At 39.0% G+C, this 10,495-nt stretch overlaps 1 long non-coding RNA gene across 1 annotated transcript; it reads right to left on the reverse strand.

The window, feature by feature from the left end:
• Positions 1–2,422: 2,422 nt before the first annotated feature.
• Positions 2,423–10,250, reverse strand: LOC131280099 (uncharacterized). The gene is made up of 2 exons (XR_009187698.2): positions 9,711–10,250; positions 2,423–4,685 (listed from the first exon to the last, which is right to left on the reverse strand). It is a non-coding gene; the product is annotated as an uncharacterized lncRNA (long non-coding RNA).
• Between the last annotated feature and the right edge of the window lie 245 nt (positions 10,251–10,495).

Genomic DNA, 10,495 nt, shown 5'->3' on the forward strand with positions numbered 1-10,495 from the left:
AGTGCTAAGAGGGAAATTTGTAGCCCTACATGCTTACATTAAGAAGGAAGAAAGAACTAAAAAGAAAGACCTAACTGCACAGCTGAAGGAACTAGAGAAAGAACATCAAAATAAACCCAAAGCTAGCAGAAAGAAATAAAGATTAGAGCATAAATAAATGAAACAGAGTATAAGAAACTAACAGAGAACATCAACAAATACTAAAATTTGGTTCTTTGAAAAGAACAATAAAATTGACAAGTCTTTAGCTAGACTAACAAGTTAAAGAGAGATGATGCAAATAAATAAAATCAGAAATGAGAGGAGGGGTATTACTACTGACCCCACAGAAATAAAAAGGATACTATGAATTATATGCCAACAAATTACACAGTGTAGATGAAATGGACAAATTTTAAGAAATACACAAAGAGTCTACACTGACTCTAGAAGAAAGAGATCTCAGCAGATCAATTACAAGTAGAGATTGAATCAGTTCATCAAAAAACTTCCCAATAAAAAAAGCCCAGGATCAGATGGCTCCCACCAAACATTCCAAGAAGAATTAATACCAATCCTGTTCAAACACTTCCAAAAAACTGAACAGAAGGGAATACTACCTAACTCATTCTATGAGGTCAACATCACCATAATACCAAGTCAGATAAAGATATTACAAGAACAGAAAATCACAGACAAATTTATCTTATGAATATAGACGCAAATCTGCTCAATAAAATAGTTATAAACTGAATCCAACAGGACAAAAAAGAATTATACCCAATGATAAAGCGGGATTTATCCCTGGTATACAAGGGAGGTTCAACATAAGAAAATCAATTGACAAAAGGAAGGGGGGAAAACCGCACAATCATTTTGAGTGATACAGAAAAAGCATTTGACAAAATCCAGCATCCTTTCTTGATAAAACACCTAGAAAAATAGGAATAGAAGAGCATATATGAAAAACCCACAGTTGACATCATACTCAATGATGAAAGACTGAAAGCTTTCCCTCTAAAACTTGGAACAAGGCGGCAGACTTGGGCCAGTGGTTAGGGCATCCATCTACCGCATGGGAGGTCCATGGTTCAAACCTGGGCCTCCTTGACCCCTGTGCAGCTGGCCCATGTGCAGTGCTGATGTGCACAAGGAGTGCCCAGCCACACAGGGGTGTCCCCATGTAGGGGAGCCCCATGCGCAAGGAGTGCACCCTGTAAGGAGAGCTGCCCAGCATGAAAGAAAGTGCAGCCTGCCCAGGAATGGCACCGCAGACACGGATTGCTGACACAACATGATGATGCAACAAAAAGAAACACAGATTCCTGTGCCACTGACAACAACAGAAATGGACAAAGAAGATGCAGCAAATAGAGAGAACAGACAACTGGGGTGTGGGGGGAGGTGGGGAAGGGGAGAGAAAGAAAGAAAGAAAGAAATCTTTAAAAATAAATAAATAAAATCTGGAACAAGACAGGGATGCCCACTGCCACCTCTGCTATTCAACATTGTCCTAGAAGTTCTAGCCAGAGCAATTAGGTAAGAAAATCAAATAAAAGGCATCCAAATTGGAAAGGAAGAAGTAAAACTTTCTCTCTTTGCAGATGACATGATCCTATACATAGAAAGTCCTGAAAAGTCTACAAGGCTACTAGAACTAATAAAGAATTTAGCAACATGGCAGGGTACAAGATCAATATTCAAAAATCAGTGGTGTTTCTATACACTAGTAATGAGCAATCTGAGGTGGAAAACCAGAAAAAAAAAACCCATTTACAATAGCAGCTAAATGGAGAGGGACTGGATTGAAGGCACATGTCTATTGTTCAGGGAGTGTAGAGGCACAGAAAGTATTTTGGGCATTTTACAGAGGGAGACATTCTTGAGCTTGTTGATAGTCCCTTTGATACCAAGACAGTTACCAAAAGATCATAAACAGCCTTGGGTGCTCAACCAACAGCATCCTGTTTCTGACAGACATTGTTTTAGAGGTCAGTGCTGCTGAGGAAGCAGATGTGTCCAGCTGTAGTGGTGAGACCTGGCACTGCAGAAGTAACAGACAGGAAGGTGTGCTACAGCCTCATCACTTCCTTCAGTGAACTGGATCTGCCATCCTCAACTCAGAGAAGGATTTCCAGCTGCTCATGCTGTTCCTCACAGAGGTGTCCCTATAGTCTAGTTTTATTCTAAAGTTAAAAGTAACTTAAAAACTTCCAAATACCCATATATATACACATATATATACACATACCTATATGTGCATGTGTATGTATGTGTATGCTCAAATTATCTTCTATAGGCACATAAGGCAAGAAGACAAAACAAAAGAAAACTCCTTAGTTCATTGGAAATGGAAGCTTATTTTAAAATGTTAAAATGTATTAGGGGGTGTTGGAGTCTTCGTCGGTGACCCGAGGTATCGGGAATGAAAGACAAAGAAAGATTGGGTTCAGGGGATCTGAGAGCATTGATTTCTCAAGCTCATCAGACAACTTTATTGAGTTGAGGGGGTAGTATATATACCCCTAACATATGTGACATTCAGCACAAAATCAAGTTACCTATTACCCTTACCTCATTCTATATTAACTAGTGATTGATGAACACAACAAACTTTACTGGAACTATTATTATAAAAATCAGTAACTATACTCATAAATCTTGTTACTCAGGTCGTTCTGTTCTATATGTTATTGTTTTGTCTGCAGGTGTGTTTTCCCAGCCAAGATTGTGATTCGCACCAATAATCACAAGGGACAGCTTGACTCAGTGGTCAAGGAAGTAACTTGCTTCCATGGAAACAACATGCTTTTGTTTCCCACATTTCCCCCTTTTTGTTTTAGTCAGGGTGACTGTGCCTGTCTTAGGTTGCCCCCCAGGGGGTCTTACCCATCATTGACTACCAGCCAGGCTCACTGACTTCAGGGTACTATTGTAGTGTTTTAACAAGTACTAAGTTATTAGCCTGTCCCATTGTGTCCAAATGGTGCAATCTCTGGCAAACACCTTTACCCAGGGAAGCGACAACCATGAGCAACAGGATTAATACACATATCCCTATTCCTAAGGCAGATAAGAAATGCTGAGACTTCCACCAATCAACAGGATTAAACTTATTTAAATGTGAAATCAAATCATTAAAGATGTCCTTATCACTATCTACGTATATCTGATTATGAGACATTTCTAAAATCTTTTTCTGCAATTCCTCAATTTCTAATGACATATTTCCTTTGTGTCCTAACAAATGATTTCTGATCTTATTCCATTGAAACATAGAAATGTTATAATCCAAAGGAGTAATACAAAAATTACTTTCATTCCAATCACATTTCAATCCTCTTAACAAATTCAAATTATATACTTGGTCTCCTAAGTGTAAAACAGCAGATTCCAAATCACTAACTCTGTTATTAAGTCCTTCATCAATGTGCTCCTGACTATGCCATAAGTCACTTGCATTCTTGTGCCAATCATGCACGTATTGCTGTGTCTGCACCGTCTCATGCAATGCAACAGCAGCAGTGGCAGCAGCAATGATGACACCAATGAAGCCAAGAATGCCAGCTATGAGAAGTCCCAAAAATCTCTTAGATCATTTCAACAGTCCTTGAGTCAGGTGGAAAAGAAGATGACTTTCAGGTGACGACTGCCACATCCGATTCATTTTCACTGGGATCCACACTCCTCATTTTCGGTGAGCCATGGTGATAATATCTCCATTCTGTAAAATATTCTCAGACAAGCAAGTATACAAAGCCCCATCCTTATAAAATGAAGCATTTTCAGTAATGGAAGCCTTCCCTACCCCAAACACATATGGATCTCTGACATATGATTGAAAATGATGAAGTTGATCTAATTGTAAATATTGTCCATCCATACTTTTATTACCTTTCCATTCAGAAGTAGATGCCACTCGTAAGAAGACTTTCCATATTTGTTATTGATCATGGACTCCAGTGCTATTGCACCATGGAAAAGGAACCCATTTCCCTATATATTTCCAATCACTATTATTTTTGGTAAAAATTATTTTCTCATCCAAATCAAGGGATTCATGAAAGGGATACTGCATATTACTAATTTGTTGTCCCATGCTATTTATACCATACCAAATAAATCTGCCCTTATATTTGTTGGGATTCCGCATAGGGCACTTTCCCAAACTATTCCATAGGAATCATTAAAAACGACAGATCCTCTTCCCATATGGCATTCATACCATCTTTGCATATCACCAGCATTCCTCTTAGGACAACTATAACTTGGATACTTATATTCTTGGTATTGATAGGATGGGAATAAAGTTACCAAAGATTTAGTATTATTATGGCTAAAATTGATCATAGTTCTATTTTTCACAGCCATACATGGTGGGCAATTGCCAATGCAAAGAGGTCGGAAATCAAATGGAAGAAGGAGATTATAAATCCTTTGAACTTCTTCTCGTGGCTTAAGTGGTAACCTATCATCCACGGGTCCAGGAAATATAATAGTTTATTTAATTAGACAGGAAAAGAAGGATCTTTCCAGGTTAACACTTGAAGTAATGGGGGATTAGGGATATATGCCCAATATGTGTAATTACCATTACCATTGCCGGTTTCACTCACTATCACTAGGATCCATATGTGTAGAAGACTCCACTTCTTCAGTCCTAGGTTTAATCCTTTTTGCTGGAAGCCAGATTTCTTCTCCATTTTCTGAAATGATAAGAGCATAACCTCACCCCCATACTTTAACCCTGCCTTTCTTCCATTCATTACTTAAAACATCTTTCCAAAATACTGGTTGATTCTCAGATTCTGCAATTTCTGTGGATTTTTGAGAATGTCCAAAATGACATTCAGCCAGTGTCATAGAATCATAAACATTAAGAAAATTTAAGGTAAATAAAGCTTTAGCCAATTGACCTTTAGGTGATATCATACCATCATCTCCCCCTTTTTGTTTTAAAAGCATAGTCTGGAGAGTATGATGGCATCTTTCAACAATAGCTTGACCTGTTGGATTATGGGGAATGCCGGTAACATGTTCAATAGCATATTTCCCACAAAAGGAAGCAAAGGATTTACTAATGTTAGAGGGTCCATTATCAGTTTTAATTTTTAGAGGGCATCCCATCACAGCAAAAGCAGACCAGAGATGTGAGCGAACATGATGAAACCGTTCCCCACTTTGAGCAGTAGCCCACATGAAATGAGAATAAGTGTCAATACAAACATGAACATATTGTAGTTTACCAAAGGATGGAATGTGAGTAACATCCATCTGCCATAATTGATTAGGAGTCAGGCCTCTGGGATTAGTTCCAGCCTGAAAAGGCACTGCCGTTAGTGGTCCACAGGTAGGACAAGTATGAATAATTTCCTGTGCTTGTAGTCTTGTTAACTTTTGATATTTATTTCGCAGGCCTTTAGCATTAATGTGAGTTAAAGCATGGTAATCATGAGCACTTTGTAAACACCCCACTAATAAATCAGCTCGAGCATTACTTGCTGTCATAGGACCAGGCAAAGAGGTATGAGAACGTATATGTGTAATGTAAATAGGATGCTGTCTTAATCTAATGAGATGTTGCAAATCAGCAAAAAGTTGAGATAATTCATCAGTAACAAAGATATGAGCCATTTCAATATGCTTAACAGTAAGGCATACGTATTCAGAATCAGAGACAATATTCAAAGGTTCCTTAAATATTGTTAACACCTTAATGATGGCAGCAAGTTCAGTACGCTGAGCAGATGTGAATGGAGTCTGCCAAGCCTGTTCTTTTCCTTTGGTAACAAATGCTGCTTTCCCTTTACTACTGCCATCAGTAAACACTGTACATGCATTTTCTAAAGGTAGAGATTTTATAATCTTAGGTAATATCCAAGGAGTTTTTCATAAGAAAGTAAGTAGGAAAATGATTATCAATAACACCTTGAAAGCCACTGATAGCTATCTGCCATTGAGGGTTGGTTACATATAGATGATGAATTTCTTCCTCTGATAATTCACAAATAACGCGATCAGGGTCAGACCCTTTAAGTTGTATTAAGCGCACACGTCCTTTTGCCAATATATTGATGATTTTTTGTAAATAAGTTTGTAATCTCTTTTGTTTATTATTAGGTAGGAAAATCCACTCCAAAACTCCCTCCTGCCACAGTAAAGCTGTGAGAGATTGCACAGTGGAAAATATAATTAAATCTACAATTTTTCCAGGGTCAATTTGTGTCAACTGTCCTTGTGAAATTCTTTCCTCTATTAAATTTAATTCTTGTTCTGCTTCCACAGATAAAGAACGTGCACTAGTAAGGTCTGAATCCCCCTGCAGAGTTTGGAATAAATGAGTTAACATATAATTAGGAATTCCTAACATAGGTCTAATCCAATTAATGTCTCCTAAACGTTTTTGAAAATCATTAAGAGTGTTTAATTTATCTCTATGAATTTGCACATTTTGAGGTGTAATACACCCTTTAGACAATTTCGTGCCTAAGTAAGAGAATGGAGCTTCTTTCTGAATTTTTTCAGGGGCTATTTGTAACCCATATTCCGGTAAAATTTTTTCTGCCATAACAAATAATTGTTGTAATTTTTCATCAGAAGCATGAGCGAATAATATATCATCCATATAATGGATAATCATGGCTTTAGGAAATTGATCATGTAACTTTTGAAGAGGTTGGTGTACAAATAATTGACACATGGTTGGACTATTCATCATACCCTGAGGTAAAACACACCATTGGTATCTTTGCATAGGTGCCTGATTATTAAATGAAGGCACAGAGAAAGCAAACTTTACCTTATCAGCAGGATGTAAAGGAATAGTGAAAAAACAATCTTTCAAATCAATTATAATAAGAGACCAATCTTTTGGAATCATTGATGGTTGTGGAACTCCCGGTTGTAGTGCTCCCATAGGACTCATGGCCTTATTTATAGCTCTTAAATCCATCAGGAGTCTCCATTTTCCAGATTCTTTTTAATAACAAATACCAGAGAGTTCCAAGGACTATTAGAAGGTTCTATATGCTTTTGCTCCAACTGTTCTTTAACCAAACTATGTAGGGCATTTAATTTTTCTACTGTTAGGGGCCATTGATCTATCCATACCAGTGTTTCAGTAAGCCAAGTAATTGGTATGGGACTGCCCTTTCTTTCAACGGCCCCTAAGATAAATTTGCTCATTCAGGATCCAATGAACTGGAAGGAAATCCAATTCCCCTCCTATCTCCTTTACTTCTAGTATTATTATTGCATATCCATATATAATGTTTTAGCCTGCTCCGAGAAGGTAGGAATATGAATGAAAGCACCCCATTGACTTAACAAATCATGGCCCCACAAATTAATTCCCACATCAGCCACATAAGGTTGTAAAGTAGATTTTTGTCCATCAGGGCCTAAAACATCAAAAATATTAGTGCTTTGATAGACATCAGTCATTGTACCAACTCCAGTAAAAACTGTCGATACTTTCTGCAAAGTCCAGGATTGAGGCCAATGACATTTAGCTATAATAGATACGTCTGCTCCTGTATCTATTAAGCCAAAGAACACTTTTCCATTAATTGTAACTGTAGTTTCAGGTCTATCATCATTTACAAAAGTTTGCCAATACATATTTTTTCCAGTTGATCCGAATCCCCCCTTCCTTTTAAAAGGAAGAGTAGCTGGTTTATTATAGGGAAGCAGTAATAATTGAGCAATTCATTGTCCTTTTTGTATTTGAATAAAATTAACAGCTTGAACCATTATTTTTATTTCCTCTGTAAAATCACTATCTATAATTCCTACCTGCACCAACAATCCCTTCATGGTTAAACTACTTCTTCCAACTACAATGCCTACTGTATTGTTAGGTAAAGGCCCTTTTACTCCTGGAGAAATTGTTTGAATGCCTCTCTCTGAAGTTATCAATTTAGTCTCAGTAGATGGAAGATCAACAGCAGCACTACCTTGAGTAGCTGCTCTTAACTCTGAGACTGGGATGAATGATACTGACCGCTGCTGACAGGAAATTGGTCGGCCAGGCTCATATTTTTTGTCTGAGGACCCTGAGCTAGGCCTGCAAAGCAGTTTCCTGATTTTAAAGGTGTGCCTTTCCAGTCTATGTTTGAGCTACATTCATTAGCCCAGTGATATCCTTTACAGCACACTGGACAAATTTTTGATGGAGTACGAAGTCCTTTTCCTGCTTGATTAACATAGGACCGACAATTCTTTTGAAAATGTCCAAATTTTCCACACTTAAAACAATTCCCTTTCTTTTTCAGGTTATTTCCTCCTCTCATAGCTGAAGCTAACACTGCCATCTGGTGGGTGGTTGAACCAATATCCTGACAAGCTTTTATATAATCAAGGACAGACCACCTGCGGGCTTAATAGGCCAGATAGCTTTCTTACACTCACTGTTAGCTTGATCAAAAGCGAGCATTAGCAGGAGTAACTCTCTAGCTTCAGGAATTTCAATAGTCTTAGTAAGCGTATCAGTCAGTCTGGCAATAAATTCCACATAAGGTTCATTAACACCTTGAATCACTTTAGCAAAAGACTGCGTAGGCTTCCCTGGAGCTGTAATCCTTCTCCATGCAGCCAAGCATGACTGCCTCACTTGATTAACAGCCTGATCTTCATAATGAAGCTGCCTCTCAATACCTGCCCAAGCTCCAGAGCCTAGCAATTGTTCAGCAGTAATACTAACAGGTGGATTCTGAGCCCTATTTCGTCGTTCTCTCATAGCAGCTTCATCTGTCCACCAAGTCTTAAATTGTAAGAACTCAGCAGCACTCAATACTGTTTTAGGCAGCATGTCCCAATCCCAAGGTATGAACCTGTAGGTGTTGCAAGTCCTTCCACCAATCCAACAGTATAATGACTCTGAGGGCCATATTGAGTACATGCCTGTTTGATGTCCTTCAATACTTTAAAAGAAAGAGGCTCATGAGCATAAATTCCCCCTTGTGGGTGTTGAGCATCAGGAGGAATTTGTTGAATAGTTACAGGAAAAGCTGCTACAGCTTGCATAGCCAGAGGCTCACCTTGACTAGATCCCAGTAAAAGACATCTCATTAATGGAGTAAGAGGCACAGGATTTGGCTTAAAGCTGCTACGAACATAAGGCAGGTCTGTAGAGAAAAGTCCACTAGGTACTTTTCCAGGTTCGGGAGGTGCAGAAGGAACCTCATGAGTCAAATTAGGATATATGTTTACCTTAGAAATATTTAGCTTCGACATGGATTTAGTTAAGAACGGATTTGTGTCTCTAACTTCAAATAACTCCTCTTCTTTCTGATCCTCCAAGTTCCTGTCTTTACCTGTATCATTCATAGCCATTTCCTCCCTAGAGAAAAGAACAATCTCTTCTTCTTCAGACTGCAAAGGATCTAATGCAGCAGCTATATGCTGTAAGGCCCAAACTGATACAGGTATATTCTCTCCTTTCTGATATGCTCTCCACAATGCTTTCATTACTTGCCTCCACTGCTTAACATTCATCAAATTCTTTCCTTGTGGTTGAAACCAATAACAATGCTTTTGAACCAAAGCAAATAATTCTAACAAATCTGCAGTCTTAACTGTGATGCCTACACTGTGCAACAGAGTTTTCAAAACCTGTGAATATTCTTCCAAGCGTCCTGGTTGATTACCCATACCCTGATGCTAGCAGAAAGCAAAACTTAATAATATGAAGCAGCAATCTACCCGGGTTAATTAATTTTGACACTCCTTACCTTAAAAAAGGCTTTTCAACTTTCCACATTCCTGATCCAGAGGTGGAAGATCCTACGCTGCCGTGTCTTGATGAATCCTCTGCCTCGGGCCCCACATCTGGGCGCCACCAGTCGTGGAGTCTTGGTCGTGACCTGAGGGTATCGGGAATGAAAGACAAAGAAAGATTGGGTTCAGGGGATCTGAGAGCATTGATTTCTCAAGCTCATCAGACAACTTTATTGAGTCGAGGGGGTAGTATGTATACCCCTAACATATGTGACATTCAGCACAAAATCAAGTTACCTATTACCCTTACCTCATTCTATATTAACTAGTGATTGATGAACACCAACAAACTTTACTGGAACTATTATTATAAAAATCAGTAACTATACTCATAAATCTTGTTACTCAGGTCGTTCTGTTCTATATGTTATTGTTCTGTCTGCAGGTATGTTTTCCCAGCCAAGATTGTGATCTGCACCAATAATGACAAGGGACAGTTTGACTCAGTGGTCAAGGAAGTAACTTGCTTCCATGGAAACAACATGCCTTTGTTTCCCACAAGGGGGAAGCAGACTTGGCCCAGTGGTTAGGGCATCCGTCTACCACATGGGAGGTTCAAACCCCAGGCCTCCTTGATCCATGTGGAGCTGGCCCATGCGCAGTGCTGATGCACCCAAGGAGTGCCCTGCCATGCAGGGGTGTCCCCCACTGTCCTCCATGTAGGGGTGTCCCCTGTGTAGGGGAGCCCCACACACAAGGAGTGTCCCCCATAAGGAGAGCTGCCCAGCATGAAAGAAAG

Source organism: Dasypus novemcinctus, chromosome 10 (genome assembly GCF_030445035.2).
Source record: "Dasypus novemcinctus isolate mDasNov1 chromosome 10, mDasNov1.1.hap2, whole genome shotgun sequence".
NCBI lineage: Eukaryota > Metazoa > Chordata > Mammalia > Cingulata > Dasypodidae > Dasypus > Dasypus novemcinctus.